We start from the raw sequence: 22,981 nt of genomic DNA on the forward strand, positions 1-22,981 counted from the left end.
TGACAAGTCAGAATGATGAGCAGGGAGCACAGTGTATTCTGGGAATTCAGCGTGGGTGGAGAGAACGATGCTTTGGTGATTTTTTTTAAATTTTAAAATTGTGAGTTCAGAACATATCTCCACCAAGGCATAGTGATTCCACTGTCATTGGGTTGTCTATTCCAGCCCAGTGGCCCGAGATGAGGGGCTGATATCTTCCTGTCAAAGGGCAAAGGGCATCAAAGGATGGAATTTAAAACATCTTTAAAGAGCACAGGGTCAGCAGATCTTTGTTAACAGCTTCTGTTAGCAGACCTGCCAATGGGTACCCCACGCTTCTGGTGGGGCAGCTGTGCCTGATGACAGACAGCTCTGTGAAGACGGGACCTAACAGTAAAATCTCCCATCAAGGCAGGACTTCCAAAAGGATGGAACGAGGTAGGGGGGTGGGGTGGGATGAGGCTCCATATTCAAAGTCTTCTAAGCTCTAAATAGATGAGTAGCTGTGGCTCCTAGCTGATGACCACGATTATAATGCTGACCCCACAGAGTTTTAGAGTTAATGTCTGATCAAAACATTTTATATAATGTGACATACGTAGCAAAACCTTAAAAGCAATAGGCAGATTAGGAACGTCGGGGAGGAAGGGTAAGTGTCTGTCAGAGAAGTTCAGTTAATGAAAGAAAAGACCTTAAACCTAGATTTGTATTCACTACAAAGCAAAACTATTAAAATAATTGTCAGAAATGACAGACTGGTGGGCAGGACTAATTGATGAATGGATGCAACGTGCTATTAAATCAGAGCATAGAGGATTTTTAGTGCAGTAAAATACTCTATGATATTATAATGATGGATACATGTTATTTATTACACACTTGCCCAAACCTATGGAAATTACAACACTAAGAGTGAATTCTAGGTAAATTATGACTTTGGGTGACTACGATATGTCAATGTAGGTTCCTCAAGTGTAAAAGATGTACCATTTCAGGGCACCGGGAGAGGCTGATAATGGAGTAAACCATTCATGTGTAGGGGCAGAGAGTATATGAGAAATCTCTATACCCTCCTCTCAATTTTTCTATGAACCAAAACAGGCTTTAAAAAAATATAGTAAAGAAAAAAAAAATCAGAGTAGGCTATCTGACTGTACCATTTAGACAAAACCCAAATATTGAGGAAGAGGTATGTAAGACCCCTCCACATCTCTGATGCATACTGGCAAATCCAAGTAGAAACTTCAGGCTGTAGAGGGGAATGTGTGTAGGTAGTGGACTGAAAAGGACCACATAAATTAAAGTCACCAGAAAAAAAAAAGGAATTAAATTCTCATTGTGCTTTGCCCAAGTCACATCGCCTTTGCATTAATAATGGAAAAGAAATACCTTTCCATTTTAAGAATGAACACCTTAGTTTCATGCAATTAATTACACTTAAAAAAATCCAGCTCAGTTTGACAAAATCATTGGTCATTTACCGTGAGCCAAGCATAAGGTCTGTAGTGCACTAGAACTTAAAGATCAATGAGATCTGTCCTCAAAGAAGTCTCCTCTTATAGGAATGCCAGTTGTATTGTTCTTATTGTTCTTCTGTCCCTTTCACAGAGAGAGAAGTTACTGGATACGGAAATCAAGCAATCACACAGAATACATATTTAACTTTTGTCTTCTTTTTGGAAATCAAAGATTTAGGGTTACAGAAGGAAATAGAAAACCATATTTTCATCTGTTTTATTGCCATTAAAAATGTTTTTGCATCTTTGTTGAAAAAGGTTTAAACGCAGTACACCTGAGACTAGGGAAAAACCATATGGGCACAGTCAGCTGTCGAATATGAGCAGCCAGAAGCAACGAGTTTCAAAGACAGACAAATATATTGTTTGAACATACATGGCAGGGAAAAAGGTTGAAAACTCCCACTCTAATCTACTGTCGATATGATTTCCAAGTTCATCTGGTGGCTGGTTAACGAAATCCAACCGCTGCACATTTGAGACATAATTATGTGAAAGTAGGAAGAACGTTTGTAATTTATACCGGTGCCTACCCTGTGTTAGCTTCCAAGAGACCTGACCCTTTCCCCAGCCTCTCTTTGACCAAGCCAACTCCACTCATTCCCCAGTCAGATTGGAAGCTACGGGTTCCACTGGAAACATGGTTTATGGATAATGTATCTATAATGGACTCTCCACTCAAAACGCATAGAGCAGTAGCATAGCCATCAGCAATCAGTCCATAAAATCTGCAGTTACCTTCTTTTTTTTCTTAAAGGGGGCAGGAAGCTAATGGATTTGAAATTGCAGGAGCGGACCACAGACCTTTTTAATAAATGAAAATAAAATTGAGTCTCAGGTTTATGTTGATCTATAGAACTGTGAGTCCCAGAGTCCTCCCACTGTTTCCCTCAGGGTTGATTCCTAGCCTAAACCACCCAACATTTATAGCTGATAAGTGTCTACTGAAGGGTAATAAAATACAGTGTGTGTAGTTGTAGAGAATGTAACTTATCACTTTCATCAAAAGCTCCCTGAAAATGTGTTTATCTAAAAGCCTTGTATGTTTGTGTATATTTCAAATATCTCTGCCGTTAGATTGAGCTCCTTGGGCATTTAAAAGCTATTCCTTGAAAAGCCTTCTTTGGAAACTGTTTAGCTGTGGGTTAATGGTTACATTTCCTTGGATTGGAGATATCCTCCAGGTTACAGAATTCATACAAATATATACAAATGAGACATTTGACTATTGCCCCAATTTTATTTTCTCACTAAATCAAGGTAAAGATTTAAAGCCCAATTCATAAAGGGGGAAAAAAATCTTTATGTGGGTGTTAGGTGATTTTTAACTCTGGCACAACTGATGCTGGGAACTTTCCAAGCATGCAGCTGCCTAGTGGGGGGAAAAAAAGTCTGAGATGTTGAGAAAATGTTTAGGACGCTCTGGTAATAGCTGTGGAATATGACTGCATGTCACTTTTAAAAGCTAGCTGTGCTGCAGATGGTTTATAGCTGGGATATGGATAGCCTTATCTGAAAATGATTCTGGATCACTCAAGAAACAGACAAAAACCAGCTTTTTTCAATCAAACACTGGTCAAGCTATAAATGTCCCCATGACACATTGAGGTTTTCCTTGAGGAAGGTGCTCACTAAGTATCAATGATGAACAGTTGTTAAGGGAGTTGGAAAGTAATATATTTTCTAAGTATGTACTACCTGCCTAGAGGTATGGATGAATCCATGTATACTTAGACCGTTTATAGAATAATGCATGCAAAATGTAAGTATATTCATGGTTCAGGAAACAAGCAGTCTTACTTGTTTTCAGACTCCCAATCTGGATCATCGGGCCATTGACAGAGCATTTGCTATTTCACGATGACAGTTTTATGAATGGGTTTTGATGTAGCATGATTGGGGAAAAGCCCCGATGCTGTTTTCTCCCAAACAGATGATCATGGGGGATCACAGTGCAGCTGTGTTCATTCCGATCCAACTTGTTAGTCACAATTTATTCTGGATTTTCTTTCTGCTGGGAGCTTGGAAAATCCACTCTTCCAGCTAACATGGCGGCCTCTACTTCTGGATGGGACCAACCTGTACGCACTCTCTCTCTTTGACAAATAAATAAATAAATAAAATCTTTAAAAAAAAAAGATTTTGGTATCTAATTATTTCAGGGTCTTTTAACAATAGAAAAACTACTAAAATATAACTTACACAAGTTATACAATATAACTTATAATATGAAAAATAATAATCTCTAATAATGTTCATTCATTCAAAGAGCTTGCCAAGTTCACAGCTCTAAGGTGGTGGAAACAAAGTCTGAAGTTCCTGCCTCTGGGCTTGGGCCATGTGCTCTTAACAACTATGTTACATTTTAAACAAAATTCCAAAGTGGGCCACTCTAATATGGGAGCTGCATTCAGCAGGGTACAAAGTTATAGTTCTAGGTAAACCAGAGGTCAAACCAAACCAGTAGTGAATTTAAGAAGTTAACCCAGATCATACGCAGTGCTTTTCTTCTTTAGAAAGAAAAAACTATATGCCTAAATAGAGTTTTCAGCTTCTGTACTAGGTAATAATAAATGTAGAGAAGTCATGTCTACATGCCTTATAATTCTATCCAGGGCCCTGATACGAGTGAGCAAAATGAAGTACTCAGGTAAACTAAATACAACAGTGGGCAGTGATCACTGCACTTTTATTGGAAAACCTGGTGTTTGGAGACTATAAAAATGGTAATAATGGCAAATTTCTTTAATAGTAATGCAGCAGAATGAAATACAATATTGAAGACTTCTATCTGCACCTCATGAAAACCAGTTCTAAAGAGATCCACACCCCTTGAAAATCCTTTTCATCTGTGGTTCATATATGTGTGTGTGTGTCCCAACCTTGAAGTCCTTTTCATCTGTGGTTCTTATATGTGCGTGTAAATATCCCAAGCTTCCATTTGACTTTTTTATTTCAATCTACATATAAATTTCTAGCTGACAAATTACTACTATACATGAAATCAAACAGTCAAATGGAACCTTGGAAGTAAAGAATTGAAATTGGGCGCCTGGGTGGCTCAGTCGTTAAGCGTCTGCCTACGGCTCAGGTCATGATCCCAGGATCCTGGGATCGAGTCTCACATCAGGCTCCCTGCTCGGCAGGAAGCCTGCTTCTCCCTCTCCCACTCCCCCTGCTTGTGTTCCTGCTCTCGCTATCTCTCTTTCTGTCAAATAAATAAATAAAATCTTTAAAAAAAAAAAAAGAATTGAAATTATTTAGTGTAAATGGTCAAGTTACAGTTCTCTCATTTTCAAGTGGGGGTTCTGAAGCTTGGAAAACAGAATCATATGGAACACCACTCTCAATCTTATGATCTATTTATGAATTAACAGAAACCAGCTACCACCCAAAAAAATATGTATTCTGGAAATTCAAAATAACTTCCATCCAAATCCACATGTCAGCCTCTTGCTTTCTCTTTGGAATAATTCTAATTCTCTGAATTTCAACACATAGCACTTACAAAATGACCACTGAACTTGTCAAAATGCTCAGAGAATGAATCTTTTTCGAAAGGCCAATTAGCAAACATTATGTAAAGAATTTTCACAACAGGATGATGATAATAATTATTAATATTTTAGAAAATCCTAAGGAATTTATATGCATTCCTTATTTGATTTTTAATGCCTCTCCCATTCTCCTTCCCCTGTTCAAACTCCTGTCTCTGCTGCTTCATGCTATCCTTCACTTCTTCTGGCTTCATCCGGAGTTGGGTACCCTAAAAAAACAAAACAAAACAAAACAAAAAACAAAAAACACCCCTATATGTGCCAAGGACATTTCAAAGAACAGGGCCCCATTCTGATACAAACACTATTACAACTTATTTTTATAGAATCAAACCAAGCCAAACGGAACTCATTTCAATAGCTGACAAATTACCAAAAATAGCCCGTCTTATAAATTGCCTCCTGTAATATACCGAGCTTCTTCTAAAAGAGGAAATAAGAGATAGATTCCATTTTAGCCGGTTAGAATGTATCCAAACACTTTTAATTTTAGAATCAGGCTGTTCAACAAATTAAAAGTCTGAAAACCTCTGCAGATTTTGGGCACACATATCAAGAAGGGTGGAGCAGACAGGAAATGTCAGCCTTTCTGTGTGTTGGATAAAGCACCTTGCCTGGGGGAAGGGAGGTGGGAAAAAAACAGCCATATTTCTCTAATTTAGGGATTCCCTCCACCCTGCAGGGTATGCAAGATTTCAAGTCTGACTTTTCCTGACAGAGGGAGGAACAGCGGAAGTTCGTTCAAAAGACCTGTCAGAGAGTCTCATCGCAGGTAAAACCAAGTGCTCCCCTATTAGCAACAAAAGCAGCCTCCGCTGGTGATCTTTCTGCCACATGAGCGAGCTGTCAGGTGGCTGCTGCAGGGAGGAGTGTTCGTTTTCTTAACGCTTGACTCCATGAGCGCACACACAATTCAGAGAGGATTGCTTTTCACGAGTATTTTAGCTAGTTTTTTTAAAATGCGAACCTCCTTGAAATCAAGGGCTAATGGAATTCCCAACTCTGGGTACATTGTTGATTTATAGAGTTTTGGCCGGCCAGATGTATAGCTTTCCAAAAGAAAATGATAATATCTGTGCTAATCACTTCTTAAAGAAGCTGACATTCTGGCCAATCTCTAGCACCACTTTTAAGTCTCTCCTTTGGCTCCTGAGAGTTTTATTTCATGATCTTTTCTCTCTCCTGTGGAGGCTTGCCAGCTTGTATACATTTTGATTCCAACAGGTGCTCTGAAGACATCTTGAGGGAAGACTGTGAAGAGTGTGTGTGTAATAAATGAATTTTATCTGTGAAACGAATTCATGTTGTTCTATGATAATTCTATTTTGAACTCAGTCAAAATAGATGAATTTCTTTGTGACAATTTTTACTCAGCACCAAATTGTTTAGACATAAGGTAAAATTATCAATCAACTAACTGAATGCCTTCCTATTTGTTTTAAAGCTGGGAATTTCCTTTCCAAAATAGAGTACTTTTATGTATGTATTTTTCAGAAGCTAAGGAAAAATACTCAGGGTGAAGCGAAGCTGTAGTGAGGTGGTCACTGGTCACAGAATCTTGCCCGGATGGCTTCTCTTTGCCCTTCTCTAGGTGCTCTTAGGATGCTGGTGCCTCAAGATTTCAGCTTAGAAACCACTAGTCCTGAGGACTGTCCCCATGATGCAGTTCCCCAACCACAAAAGTACCTGGACAGTAAAACTTTCCTGATTCCTGACAGACAGCTAGGTGCTCGAGTCTTTTTGTATACTCAGAAATTTAGAAGAGAAATTGTACTAAAGCATGTATTAACAACCTATTACATGCAAATTACACATGAGGCACTGTGTTGGATTTTGACTTCTATTAGTTTTTAAAGGTTGGGTTTGTTTTGTTTTGTTTTGTTTTGAGAAATTAATGGTGGGATTTTTTTATTCACTACACTTAATGCTACCTCTGCCGGTCACTGTGACTTAGGCAAACTACTTATATTTTTTCAATGTGTTTCTTCATCCATACAAGGTGTAAATGCTATCCAGATCTCTCTATTATTTGTAGGGTGGAATATGATAGTAGATGGAGAAGAGCAAGCACAATGCCTGGCACATTACAGACACCATAAAGAATGTTACTGAATGAATGAAATATATAGGAAACTGACTGCCACCCAAAAGTTTGCCTCTACTGAGTAATAGAAACGCACAGCAATGTAAACCAGTTTAGACAGGGTCTTTGTGGTAGGAATCAGTTGATTTCTATGACGAGAGCTTACAGCCCCATGTTCAGGTGGTACGTTACTTTGCAAGTAATCAGACTAAATTCTTCCAGACATCCAAACCTTTGAATGTTAGCAAGCCGACTCATGTATCGCCCATCCAGTCTGTTCTCACAAGCTCTGTGGTATGGTAGCTCTTTCCTTTAGGTACTCTCTTAACATGTGAACTACTGTGCATGAAGGTTCTCTCAAGAGAGATGAGACAATATTTTAGTACCAAGATTCATCCAATCTTTAGTCTAGTTGGACAATTCTCAATTAATGGGTAACAGGATCCACAGATTAACCAGATTCTTATTCCCTCTTCAAGAAAGGCAGCACCAATCCACACCCTTAGAAATTAGGATTCATTTCATCCATTTAAAGTTATTTGTAATATAAGCTACCCTAATGTTGACAGAGGTTAAACAGTTGATGCTTTTTAAAAACTACCTGGGGAAAGAACAGTCATAATTAGTATCTTTCACACACTAACAGCTCCTAGGGTTTGTATTGCAAATTAAAGTGATTCACTTGTTAGCTAGGCATCCTTAAAGTACTGGTTAAAATAATGCATTGTTGATACTATAGTTCTGTATAGTAAATCACAAACAATAAAACAGATATATAAAAACTTTGATATGATGCCTAATATGGCAGGTGCCTAAATTTTTGTGAAAGCTTAAAAATTTTGTGAAAGCTTTCTTCATGAAGCCTGGATTTAAATACTACCTGTGTCTATGCTGTGTTATGCTAAGATGTCTTAGAATTGCTCCGATCATTGTCCCTGAGCACAAGGGAGTCCTAAGTGTAAGCACAAGTGTAAATGAAAGACTATCATCATCCTGAACAGATCCACGGCTGAGTTGATTAGGGATGTGTAATTGGCAGTAGCAGATCTGTTAAGCCGTTGATTAGGCCAGTGTTCCCCATTATTGCTATTCTGGGCAAGACCACACTTCATTATGTGTGATTATGCCACACATTACAGGACAGGTGATAACCCTGTCCCCTGTCCACCATCCACAGGCCATGGCCCCCTTCTCTAGTTATCTCAACAACCAACCAAACAACCAAAGTCATTTACACTTTAAAACATTTCTGGGATTGGGGTGGAAGAAGGTACCACCACCAGTTGAGAACTACTGGGCTAACTGATGAAGGGTCCTGTTACAGTAAGATTAACTGGAGAATTCAGTTTCTAGGCCCCTCCCCAGTTGTAACAACCAAAAATATCTCCAAACATTGCCAAATTTCTGGGAGGGGGGGCTTTCGAGGAGGGTGGGAGGCACGGTATCACTCTAATTTCAGAATCAGTAAATTGGAGAATTCATTCTAGATGTAAATTGATGTAAAATCTCTTTAAGTATTTTATAGGTAGAAATTCAATTAGTCAGCTTAAGTATATGTGTATTTATTATTATGCTAAAGTGGTATATTGCTTAATGATTGTGATAGTTATTAATATAATGTCCAAAAGCAATTAACACTCTCTACTAGTTGAAAAAAATTATCTATAAACATAAAAATAATAAATTGTTATTTAATACAAATATTAAGAAAAATCATTAACTAGAAAATGTAATAAAAGAACATTATTTTCTTATGATGTTATCAAATGTTCATAAAAATTAAATAATATGCAAGGCAAAGTACTAGGAATTCTATCTTATATTAGCATTCCTAACATCAAACAAAAATACCCTTTAATATGCAATTAACTTACAGTGAATTAACTAAGTTTAGTTCATAAATTTTTTTGTAGAAAAGTTACCATTTGGAATTTCTTGAAATCTTGTGAGAAAAACTAAAAAAAGTCAACTTTTCCCCTTAAAAAATAATGCAAGGAGAACTAAAGTCCAAAACAAACGCAAAAATGGAGAAAAAGGCAAAAAATAACAAAAAGCCATGTTCAATATCAGTAATAAATCATTTTCATCCAGATACAGGTAAGAATACAAAGAATGTGAAAAAGGAAGAAAATGTTAGAGGGAAAAAGAGGTATCCACATTTTGCTTTAACTGCTTACTCAAACTCTGAAATCACAGAGTTTACAAGAATAATTTAAGGAGACAATTCTGTATAGTTTTGAATCCTAAGTGGTTAAACTGGTAAACAAACAAACAAAAATGTTGAAATAATTATTTATAGACTGTCAACTGTTTTCAGTAGTTGAAGAGAAAGAGTTTTTGATATTTATAAAAGCCATAAATCCTAAGAACAAAATCCCTTCAAGAAAACATGATACTAAAGACTTGTATTATATTTTGGGTTATCAGAAAAAAGTTACCAACATTTTAAATGCATCACTTACAAATAATGCATTTGTAATTGCAAATGTGTTTTAAAAAATTTTTAAGGGGCGCCTGGGTGGCTCAGTTGGTTAAGCATCCCACTGTTGGTTTCTGCTCAGGTCATGATCTCAGCGTCCTAAGATGGAGCCCCGCATCTGGTTCGGTGCTCAGTGCAGAGTCTGCTTCTCGTTCTCCCTCTGCCCCTCCCCCTTTGTGTGTGTGCGTGCACGTGTACTCTCTCTCTCTCAAATTAAATCTTAAAAAAAATTTTTTTTAAAGATCTAGTAATTGACAATCCCAAGAACTAATTGTTCCTACAATATAATGTAACACACACATTTGACAATTATAATTTTTAATAAACTAGGAAATGAATGGGAATTTTTAGTAAAATATCACATGTATCTTCATATCCCAGAAGTCATTTCTATGGCAGTGATCTTTAAGTTTAGCTTCTATCTCGGTTTTGACCAAATGTTGGTTATGGTGCTAGACCATGTGGCACTTGGTCTAGTGCATCTCTACGTATGCACTGAAGTGTTAGGAAGGCTGAAAATCCAGTTTGGAAGCTATAATTCTTAGGGCTTCAAATACTTGGAAGATGAGACCGTTTTTAATTAAATTAGCAAATGAAAACAACTGAAGACATTTGCTCAACTTCACAATCTGCTAGAAAGTTTGCAAGTTAAGAAAACATTTAGTGTGCTGTAGAGACAAAATTAATTGTAGGTATTTGCTACTGTCATTTTTTTCTTATTTGTAACTCCTTCCATTTTCACATGCACATAACTGTTGCTACCTTTGCTATCGCTACTAATGATGATAAGAGCTTGCATTTATTTAATAGTTACTATATGCCAATACCCCTGAAAGGCATGATCTCATTTAATAATTAATAATTTAATAGAGTTGCCTATAAGCAGTAAAACAAAGACCTGACTCCAGAGTCTATTTCTAGTGATAAAGTGATACATAGAAAGACTTAGTAGCCTCAATCAGACTATTCTGTAATCATAAGTAGTTAAACTGATGTCACAGCCACTTTTTTTTTTTTTTTTTTTTGGTATGTGTGCATTTTATTACCTTTATACTGGTTTCCAAATTGAGCTTTTAAAAAATAATAATAGACACTTTTCCAAAGAAGACATACAAATGCCTAACAGATACATGAAAAAATGTTCAACATCACTAGCCATCAGGGAAATACAAATCAAAACCACAATGAGATACTACCTTATACCAGTTAGAATGGCAAAAATTAACAAAACAGGAGACAACAAATGTTGATGAGGATGTGGAGAAAGGGGAACCCTCCTACACTGTTGGTGGGAATGCAAGCTGGTGCAGCCACTCTGGAAAACAGTATGGAGGTTCCTCAAGATGTTAAGAATAGAGCTACCCTATGACCCAGCAATTGCACTACTAGGTATTTACCACAGATACAGAAGTAGTGAAAAGAAGGGGCACATGTGCCCCAATGTTCATAGCAGCAATGCCCACAATAGCCAAACTGTGGAAGGAGACAAGATGCCCTTCAACAGTTGAATGGATAAAGAAGATGTGGTCCCTATATAAAATGGGGATATTATTCAGCCATCAGAAAGGATGAATACCCACCATTTGCATCGACATGGATGGAACTGGAGGGGATTATGCTAAATGAAATAAGTCAAGCAGAGAAAGTCAATTATCATATGGTTTCACTCATATGTGGAACATAAGGAGTAATATGGAGGACCACAGGGGAAGGGAGGGAAAACTGAAGGCGGAGATATCAGAGAGGGAGATGAACCATGAGAGACTATGGACCCTGGGAAACAAACTGAGGGTTTCAGAGGGGAGGGTTTCATAGCCAGGTGATGGGTATTAAGGAGGGCACGTGTTGTGATGAGCACTGGGTGTTATATACAACTAATGAATCACTGAACACTACATCAAAAACTAACAATGTACTATACAGTGGCTAACTGAACATAATAAATAAAAATAAATAAATAAATAAATAAATAAATAAATAAATAAATAAAGTAAAAATAAAAAACTATGATCTGTTAGACGTTTCCTTTAGCTTCTCTTTCATTACAACATAACTAATCCCTCATAGGTGAGAAAAAGACCTGAATAGAGAATGTCCTTTCCTTTGGGGATTTTTTTTTTTTTAAGGTTTTAATTATTTGAGAGAGAGAGAATGTGAGAGAAAACACGAGCAGGGAGAAAGGGGCAGAGGAAAAGGGAGAAGCAGACTCCCCACTGAGCAGGGAGCCCCATGCAGGGCTTGACCCCAGGTCCCTGGGACCCCGGGATCCCAGGACCACAACCTGAGCTGAAGGCAGACGCTCAACTGACTGATCCACCCAGATGCCCCTCCTTTGGAGATTTAATCATTTGTACTCAATCTGAAAGCAACTATTATTGCTACTCTTCCAACAATTTAATATTGATTTTATTTTATTTTTACTGCATACATCGGAGATTGTGTTTGCCTCTATCATAGAATATTAACATCCTTCCTACAAATATGTTGTATATCCCAGACAGACAGAAGGTTTATTGTGCCAACCAAGACACAGCATGTGTTTGAAGTTAGTTTGCTCAAGACTCGTTACTAATGTGAACTAATCAATTGGAAGACGTCTACCCACGAAGTGTAAGGTTTCCCAATGTCATCTCTGATCAAGGACCCAATGTGTGGGGTTTGATGGGGCACATGCTATAAAAAACTGAAGCTAGCAGGACTTCCTGGCTTATATGAGCACAGGTTTCACCCATCAAATGCAACTATTGTCAGGAAAATGAGATGGAAACCAGGGCATCTCTTAGGGGGCACCTTTTTACCCAACTTGACCCTTTTTCCCATCTTTGTCATTCTCTCTGCTTATTCCTCTGGCCAAAAACACTCTTTTCATTCCTGGAGTCCCGGAAAGCCAGTCCAGGGTTGGCCACGTGACCTCCAGTCAGTCTGTATTATGCCTCACATGTAACAGGGATTGTGAGCCACATCTCCCCCATGAACCAGTGTTAATAGTCTTGATATGGACCTAGCGTCCCAGATCCCAAAAAGGGCAGCCCGATGGGACAGTTCCCAAAGACTTTTTTTTAACATCTCAGCCAATCAAATACCAGCCATATTTATAGCTAAAATCGGGATCAGACAACCGTTTGGCAACTCCGCTCATAGAACTCTGCTATAATGCACACTGTACAGAGAAGCAATAACCTCTCTAATAAATCTACTGTGAGCACTTCCCAGCCTCCATCAGCAATGGCAGGTACTCACTTAAGAATAGAAATAGTTATTTAAAAAATATATATATTCCTTTCTAGAATAGCTGTAAAATGTGCATGAACTCGATGCCAGCCTTTGACAGGGAAATTTAGTTTTAGGTCACTCGATTTATGCCTCTGAGGGGCACAAATTCCCCAGAAGATTAAACTTTCATTAAGTTCTTTCTTTTATTTCCTGCCTTTGCACCCATCATATCATAAGTTCCATAACTGATGTCTTACTGTGGTCATAAAATGGCTGGGCTTGAACTTTAGGGACCTGTCAAACACCTCTCCCTCTCCCCCTTCCCCCCCTCCATAAAAAACCTTTTAGAGAATGGCACTTAAATTGACAGTCTCAGTGGTCACCCTCCCCAGCCTATGTCAATGAGAATGTGCCTGGAAAAGATGAAGAAGGTAATGTGCACTTTAGACAATCACATTGTGAGGCCCATATTCCACACTCCCCTGCCCTCTACCCGCCTATTGTTATGACTAGACAAGGGATCATACTGAATAGATTAACCAGTCATTGACTTGGGACTCCTACTGCTTGGAATGCCATTGCACTTGGAGTGAAAGGAGATAAAAATGTCTCCCCTCCACCCCTGATCCCCGACTCTGTGGCAATATTTCTGCCACAGAAATACTTGGCTGTCAGCTCCAGCAAAGCAACCCTGGATAGCCACAGTGGTTTGTTGTCAGAATGAAAAATGGTCCCGTGCAAAAGGTCTCGGGGCTTCGATGCTAATAGTCAAGGAGTCCTAAGTCAGGCATTTGACAGAGAACTTTGGTCTTGCTGTTAAATACCACTTAATACTGTCCTGCCTGATAATCCCTGCTGTTTAACAACTGTGCTACCATGGCCCAGCCACGGCAGAACGCCTTTTCAACAGGGGGAAAATGGCCAGATGTCATACATTCGCTTAGGAGAAAAGAAAATACAGCTCTTCGCATCCAGTGAAAATTATAACGCTTAAAAAAAAAAGACAATCGCTGATGCATTATAGCCTTGAGTCATCATGAGAGTTCACAGCCAAGAGAGGAATGAAATCCTATCTGGGTTAGCTACAGGTGAAGAGCAAAGACGCTTGATTTGCCAATAGAACTCCAGACCGTGCCCCTCTTACTACAACTAGTTGGCTGGTAGTAAAAAAATTCAAACCAGTTATGTGGATCTGGACATTAAGTAATAAACTGACTTTCTCATGCACTGTGTAGACTTGAACTTAGAACTGTGTACCAGCTCACATGTTCATTGGAGGTTTTTTTGTTTTGTTTTGTTTTTGTGAGAAGTCATCATCATTATGATAAAAAGTATAAAGAACTTAACTGCCTGTGCTAATTGCCTCCTTGTTGTTTTTCAAGTAAAATTTAATTATTTCAGTATCAATTCCCTTACCTAGAGCCACAGGTCCTAGTTGTTTGGGGTTTTTTAAAGATTTTTTTATTTGCTTATTTTGGAGAGAGAGAGAACATGCACATGAGCGTGGGGAGGGGTAGAGAGGGAGAGGGAGAGAGAACCCCAAGCGGACTCCCTGCTGAGCATGGAGCCTGACATGGGGCTGGAGCTCAGAGATCATGACCCTGAGATCATGACCTGAGCCAAAACCAAGAGTCGGACGCTTAACAGACTGAGCCACCCAGGTGTCCCCACAGGTGATAGTTTTTATGATCTTTTACAAAACTTTAGAGGCCAGAAAACAGTACAATATACTTAATTCTAACTCATTTTCTGGCAGTTCCTTAGATAATATGCTTAAAATATCTCTGTGTAAATGAATATTCTGAAATGCTTCAGAAAGACATATTTAAATGAACAAGCAAGATTTATAAAATAAATACATACATACATACATAAAACTTAATTCAGTTTAAGGGAAACAAAAGTTTATCACCATAATGGGCCAAAAGAGGAAGTAGAAGCACTAGTAAATGGAATTTCTGAGTCTCTAAGGATGTTGAGATGGGCCAGTGGCCTTTCCAAAACTGCCAAGGGTGAGATTCTTTTTCTGCAATAGGGGCTATAATCTATTACCCACCCACCCACACACTACTTCTTATGATGCTGAAATACAAAATAGATGTTCAGAGGTGATAGAAGTAAGTTTCTGAAGGCACAAAGATATCGAATAACTTTCTTATTGACCTAAACGTTCTATCCTTTCAGAATCACCTCTATTCCCCGGCACGAAGTTTGACATCCACATTTCTTCTACATGATTTTTTAACATTATTTGAGAATAATGAAGGTATGTCAGGAGAATCTGACACCCTTGAAAGGATAAGAGATATGAAATTGGTCACCATAGCTTGATTTGGGGGATTTGGGATGGCTACAATTATGCATTTAAACCTGAATCCACTTCAATGGACCTCTTTGACATAGTCAATGTGACTTGGATATGTTTCAAGTCACCCCTACTTACTCTCTTCACTAAACCTCAAACCTCAAACAACCAAAGAAACAGACAAAAGACAAAAAATAAACACACAGAAAGTAACCTATTAGACCTCATACTTGTGGTTTATTCTGAAATCTCAGTGAATTCCTAAAATAGTTCACTTATAACTTCTCCTTTGGCTTTGTCACCTCCTATCAGATAGAATAGCTATTTTTAAAATATGCCATATCTTTCCTACCATTCTGTAAGTTCCTTGAAGTTAGCAGTGGTATCTGATTAATGTTTATATCCATAAGCTAGCACAGTAGCTTCCTTTCAGCAAATACTATTCAATACCCGTGCATCTTCCAAAATATGTCAATAAATACTCTTTTTTAAATGATTTTATTTATTTATTTGAGAGAGAGAGCACAAGTGAGGGGGGTGGAGGGGCAGAGGGAGAGGCAGAAGCAGGCTCCCCGTGAGCAGGAAGCCGAACGCCAGGTTAGATCCCAGGACCTTGGGATCATGACCTGAGCCGAAGGCAGATGCTTAACTGACTGAGCCACCCAGGTGCCCCAATAAATATTCTTAAAAAATAAAAGTTTTTTTTTAAGAAGATGACTTATTTTAAGTTATTAATTAATAACAGACTTATAACCCTGTATTATATTAAATGAGGTTAATTTAGAAACAAATCTTTTTCCACTTATATTTCATAAAACCATTGTCTTTCAAAACCTTCAACAATAGGATTTTCCTTTTAAGAAATCTTTTTGAGACATTCATCACATTATTTTTTATTTTTAAACAAACGATAGTGGCCAATTTTACCATTAATAAACACTGATAACACTTAATAAACAATGATAGCAAAAATCAATGAATCCTATGTGCCACCTAACGGGCTTACAGCTGGAATCCTCCGGGGAGGAAGATGCTTTTCTTTTCTTTTCTTTTTTTAAGATTTTATTTATTTATTAGAGAGAGAGCAAGCACAGAGGGAGAGTGAGAAGGAGAAGCAGGCTCCCCGCTGAGCAAAGAGACCAATGATGCAGGGCTTGATCCCAGGATCCTAAGATCATGACCTGAACCCAAGGCAGATGCTTAACCGACTGAGCCACCCAGGTGCCCCAGGAAGATACCTTTCAATACCACTTGTTCAGATGAGGAAACTTGGAGATTCACGGACATTATGTCATTTACACATCCTTCAGAAGGTGGTGCAACTAAGTTTCATACCTAGGCTTACCTGACTCAAAGCCTGCTCTATTGTTCCAAAGCGATGCATTAAAAAAATGTATTTTTTAATTAAAAAAAAAAAATATATATATTTTATGTTGATTCGAAACAATCACAAGATAACTGCTGAGTATGAAAATTTAAATCAACAGTCACTACAGAAGGAAAATTCCCTTATTTCTATCTCAGCCCCTCAAGGTCTTTAGTAAAAATGACAACGCAGCTCATTTATACTAATTATATCCTAACAGGGCTTGTTTTCTCTCCTGTGTGGCTTCTTCTGAGCCTTGGGCCTCAGGACCTGTGAGCAGGAGGGAGCTCAGGTCTGGGTGTCCTCTACCTGCATACCTGACTCATCTGGATTGAGTCAGCACTCTTGCCCCAGGACCTGCCTGTTCTCTCCTGAGGCTCCCTCCTGCTGTCTTCTTGCTTGTGTTTATGGTATACACAACTGTTATCTGGGAGGATCAGCAGACGGAAACCCTATGACTTGCTAATTAGATTTCCCAAAGATAGTGTCAAATTAAAACCTGGTGCTCTAAATTCACATAAACATCAAGGGATGCCACAGCCGAAGTTTGGGCTCTCCTTGAGAACTGGCAGCTCTTTTTTTTCCCTGTAACCATTCTCTTATCTGAGCTGAAGAGACCTGCCTCCAGCAAAAGATTGCCCTGAGCACTTACATACTTGAGTAAACAACAATGGTGCTGAGCTCAGGGCGTTTTCTTGGCCCCCGTGCTCCATCTGACTGCAAATTGAATCCAGAGCTAGGCAGATGGAAGGAAATAATACATCTGCAGCCCAGCCCAGTCAGCACCTTCCAAGTCAGTTCTCTGGGTGGTTTACAGCCACCTGGTGCACATGGGCTGTCAGGGATCAGCTTGGATTGGACTCCCAGCTCTGCTGTGGGACCTTGGGAAAGTGACTGAAATCTTCTGGTCTCCTGTTCAGTCTTCATCTTCCTCATCTGCAGAATGATGATCCCCGATCTCCCAGGCTTTCTGTGAGTTTGGAGAAGAGACACCCCCACACAGGCCTGCTCTTCAGTTAAGCCCTGAACTAATGTAAAGGCCTTTGCGGCTGCTTCCAGTGTAGGTGGCCCAGCTTGCTGGAGAAATAAAGGGAAATGGCAGAGCATTCCCAAGTCCTGTCCACATCAAGAATAAAACTTAAAAAAAAAAAAGACTAAAACTTGAAGTGAGCGTGGAAAGCAGCCTTGACTCTGAATGCCTGGTCTCAGAAATCCGAGAGGGTTCACTGAGATGAGGCCAGGAGGTGACCTGGAAACCCCGCATGGGTGGCTCAATTTCTAGTTTGCTGGGGATGTACCGGAATGGGAGGCAGACAGGACGTGCTGGAGACACAACTTGTAGGCAAGGTGGTAGAAGACAAAGCACATGGGTTTCATCTTTCGACCCCAAGTGCCAGCTCTATCATTCAAGTGTCTTTTCCTTTTCGTAAGTTCATTTCTTTGAACCTCAGTTTCCTCTTTAAAAGAATAGGGATACGAGTATTTCCCTTCCCAGGTTATTCTTAAAATTATTGCAGTAGACCCTTGAACAACGGAGAGGGATGGAGCGCCAACCCTTCGCATGGTTGAAAAATCCCCGTATAAATTTTGACTCCCTCAAAACGTAACTACTAACAGCCTACTGTCAACCAGGAGCCTTACCGATAACACAAACATCCAAGTAACACATATTTTGTATGTTCTATGTATTATATACTGTGTTCTTACAATAAAGTCAGCTAGAGGAAAGAAAATGTTATTAAGAAAATCGTAAGGAAGAGAAAACACACTCGCGGTGCCATGCTGTATTTATACATAAAAAAAAAAAAATCTGCGTGTAAGCAGACCCACTCAGTTCAAACTCATGTTGTTCAAGGGTCCACTAGAAATGAGATAATGTTTCCAAAGTATTTAAATTCTTGTTCCCAGGAGCTGGTGAGAAAGACTGTTAACTTTTTAATTCTTACATTTACCCCTCCTATGCTCTTATCTTCATTCCGTGGTACAGACTACAGTAAAAATAAGGTGCAAAGAGGTGAGGCAGGAAGGGTAAAAGTTGTGAATGGAATCAATGGAAAATGTGTAGAAGAAATTAAGTGCATGGAGCCAAATTATTTCTAAGCCTAAAAATACTACAACACAAAATGTTAAATATGTTTAGAGGGCATCTCTTAAATTTAGAGGTTCTTATCATGGGGGACAAATACCATACTTTCCAACAAAGCAGTCCTTGTTGTTTCTGTAAGAGGCAGAATTCTAGTTTTGAGGCCGGATGACAGTTCTTTTGTTCTATATGAGAAGTATCTTTTCATGCTGTGAGATTCCAACTTCTCAGTTATTTGCTCAAATAATTTCACACTTCCACAAAAGTCATTTATGATTTCAAAAAGACTGTATTTCAGAGACACACTGAGGATATTTTGGTTGAGGATGTCTCAACTCTGATTTGAGGCATTTTGGACTCCTTAAGAGGAAGAGAAGTGTTGCATCATCAAAGAGTCTGTGGCTTAATCTATTTCCAGCAGAGTAAAAGCACCAAATACTTAAACCCTGAGTCCCAAGAAAGTTCCATTCTAGTTAGATGGGACAGTCAGGAGACCTGAAGCCACAGACCGCCCAGCGAACTGCTTCCTGACACCATGGCTCCACCAGGCACCTGCTCGATTGAGAAATGCCGGGCAAGTCAGCTCTGATTCACTGCCCCTGATCAACAAGATACCATCATTCACCTTTTCCAGAGATAGAACCCGAGTCTCCAGTGAAAATCCACATGAGGAAGTGCATCCCACATCTTACAAATGGTAAAAAAATGTCTAGGTAAGAAAACTCAGAAACATCCACATAATTTTCAAAACAATAAAATTTGGGGTCTTCATTTGTCTCGTGTTAATTGTGACAGAGGGGACAAAGCTTTAGTTGAGTGCTCCTTTTTCTATCACATCATTGTGTTAGATAACCTTCACTCACAACAGTCCTGCATCATAGGTGATATTGTCCTCATTTTGTACCACACAAAACTAAAACTTAGAAGGCTTACCTATTCCACTAGCTAAGTGGACAGGTTACAGTTGAAGCTGGAGTCTTATGGTCTTTTTACTCTCCCATCTTGCCTTTGGACTCTTCTTTCATTCTCTTTCTTCAAAATGTCTTTTTGACATGGGAGGCTTAAGATTTTCTGAACATACAGCCTGGTATCACAGGTTTGAAATAGATGCCTCGGCCACTGCAAGGAACGATGGCCAATCATCTCAATAATACATGAATTGAAGGGGGCGCCTGGGTGGCTCAGTTGGTTAAGCAACTGCCTTCGGCTCAGGTCATGATCCTGGAGTCCTGGGATCAAGTCCCCCATCAGGCTCCCTGCTGAGCAGGGAGTCTGCTTCTCCCTCTGACCCTCTTCCCTCTCGTGCTCTCTATCTCTCATTCTCTCTCTCTCAAATAAATAAATAAAATCTAAAAAAAAAAAAAAATACATGAATTGAAGGAGCACAGGCTTAGAGGACTCATTTTCTTTCCTATGGACAGAGGCAGGGTTTTATGGTTAGAGAATAGTGGGGAAGGAACACAGATATGAACCTTCCAGGATTTACAAAGAGATACCAAGCCCCTAAGACCAGTAGTGCCCAACTAGGGGTGATCCTGCCCCCTCATGGGACATTTGACCTCTGGAGACAGATTTCTGAATATCGTGATGTGGAGGAGGGGCTATTGACATTTAGTGGGTGGAAGCCAGGGATGCTGTTACACATTCTGCAAAGCAGAGGACAGCCCCCACCCTACAAAACAAAAAATGATCCAGCTTAAGGTATCAGTAATGCAGAGAGAGACCCTGCCTGAGGCTGTAACTCCTTGAGGAGAAAGACTATGGGCAAATGAGAGGAACTTGAATATTTGTGAATGAATGAATGAATAAAACAATAAGACATGAACTAATGATGTAGTTATAAGATAAGTACATCTGGTAGCAACAGTAAGACATGAAAACATGGTCTTAAATTGTATCTTGACTGATAGTTGTGTACATCGTAACTGACAGAATCATATGCATGTAGTAACATATCGATGGATTCAATGAAACCCGAAGAGAAATATATACTCACTTTCTACTCTCCGACCCCATCATGGTAGTTTGTGCAGATAATTTTTATATCATTTAACATGTCCAATACTTATTACTTTCCTCTTTTTAAAAAATTCCTTCAATCCTATGCCTTTTACCATGCACTTTGGCTTCGCTTTGATTCTAAGGGGAAAATAGCCATAACACAGGGTCTGTTGTAATTAATACAGCTTTTGCTATTGGACTCTCTTTCCCTTTCCTTTAATTAAGTTTAGGCCATATCCTCAGCAGACATTAGTCAACCCAAAAGCACAAAGAGGGAGGGCGAAAACAGAACAGTTAAAGGTACCATTCCCCTCTCCCTAAGTAAAAGACCAGCCAATAACCTCACTTCCTGGTATGATTGGTATTATTATAGTACAGCTCTTGATGCTGGGTTTCATTACAGTAAACCCATGGTTTCACTAAGGCATTTTCCCATGAGAACATTTTAATTAATTTATTAATTGCGAATGAAGTTACAGGTGTTTGAGTGGGTTGGTGGTAGTGTTGTGTGTGTGTATGTGTGTGTGCGTGCTTGTGTGTGCAATGAAGCACAAGCACGTGAGTGTGTGTTTTAATTGCTTCTGCATCCACCAGCCTGGCTCAACCTGTCCAGGCCGGTTAGCAGCCCCAGCAACTGATTCCCAGACAAGTCAGTGCCAGTGACTTGTCACGTGACAGGATGATCCTGTCAGGCCCGCACAGCTATGCAGCAAAATAACATTGTCATGATCAGGCGCTGGCTTCTTGGCACCTGGACCCTGGCTTTGGGGTAGGGGTTGGCAGCAGTCTCCTTAGAGATGGGGTGTTATTTCTAACTATGATCAAATGTTTAGGTTTTGTTGTTGTTATTGTTGTTGTTTTTAAAGCTTCCTCTTCATGCCAAAGAAAGTCTGGTCTCCATGCCAGGGTTAGCACCTTGCTAATGATTTCCAGATAGAGTTTCTAACTTAGAGATTGCAACCAGGCTGTGGTCCTTGCTCTCCCAGCATATACCCTTGCAACTCGCATGTAGCGTTTCAATAAAGTGCCATTAAACTGGACAGGCAAAGATTTGAATACAGCCGCTTCCTAGGAGGGAATCGGCATGGTAGAAAGAGCCAAGACTTTGAGGTTAGACTGAGCTTCAGTCCATGTTCTGTACTGAATTAAATATTGAGCAACTTACCTAAATACCATGGAGTCTTATTTTGCCCATTAATAAAGTAGCAATAAAAACAGCTACCTTTCAGACCATTGTCAAGATCAGAGAAAGTGAATATGAGCTGTTTGACATACAGTAGGCACCAGTAATGTCCATTATTTCTTAACATCATTACTATTATTCTTCGTAAGTCCTGCAATAACTATTGGGTTGTTTTAATTCTCAATTCCATGGTTTCCATTTAAAACAATGATTTGTTTCTACTTCTGAAACTGAATATACAAAAATAAGTAATTAAAGCAAAGCAACCCAGTTCCGTATTTCCCTTTCTCCACCCATGCTAACTTACAAATGTGACTTACTACAGTTAATGTTAGGAATTATTAAAGTCTTATTAGTAGAGTTCCCTGAAGCTTTATTGATATATTTTGGGGTCATAATTAAAAACGTATGTAGTAATATCAGCCCGTTTTAATTAGGAATATTTATGCCACATTACAGATAGGGCCCATAACCCTTAAAGTGTCCTCATACCTACAGTTTAACCTCAAATGGAAACTGCAATTTGCAAAAAATAAAAATACAAATAAATTATAAAAATAATAAAAATCGTATGACAATTTTAGTATTTATCTTGTAGGGACAGAGTCTAGTATGGTAATATAGTATACCTCGTGTGTTTTCCTGTTCAAAAACTTATTGCTAATTAAAATAAACATTAGATTCTTGAGGTTTACTGAAACTTTATTGCTTTTTTTTTTTTTAAAGGGCAAGTGTGTGTGTGAGAGAGAAAACGAGCAAGAGAGAGATAAAAGTTAATTAATAGAATTTGGCATTTCTCCAAAATATACTCTGTGAGTTTGAGGTATTTGAGATTGGGCAATTCAAATTGGTTGGTATGTGAAAAACATCTGTCATGATGGGTCTTGCCATAAAACGCCACTCACTGGGAAGGCACAGCAGCATCTTCAACAGCATCATTAGGACTTTCAAAAACGTCCACTTCCTTTATGACACCAGTAAGTGTCTAGGTCCTGATTGAGCAATATTCTATATTGATTATAATGCTTTTCACCTTCTGAGATTGGCTTCAAAAGTTGAATGGTGAGTGAAGTCATTAGTTCCCCCTTGGATTTGATTTATATCTCCAGTGGGAGCTAGTTTTTCCACCACTTTTTCTTAAATGGAGTTGGGAAAGTTTGATTGGGTTTGGAATACCCTATCTGGAACTATTTATAATCTATTAGTCCCCATTTA

This window comes from Mirounga angustirostris, unplaced genomic scaffold, assembly GCF_029215605.1.
Source record: "Mirounga angustirostris isolate CCGP_5_RB_7025 unplaced genomic scaffold, mMirAng1.0.hap1 SCAF_17, whole genome shotgun sequence".
Classification (NCBI taxonomy): domain Eukaryota; kingdom Metazoa; phylum Chordata; class Mammalia; order Carnivora; family Phocidae; genus Mirounga; species Mirounga angustirostris.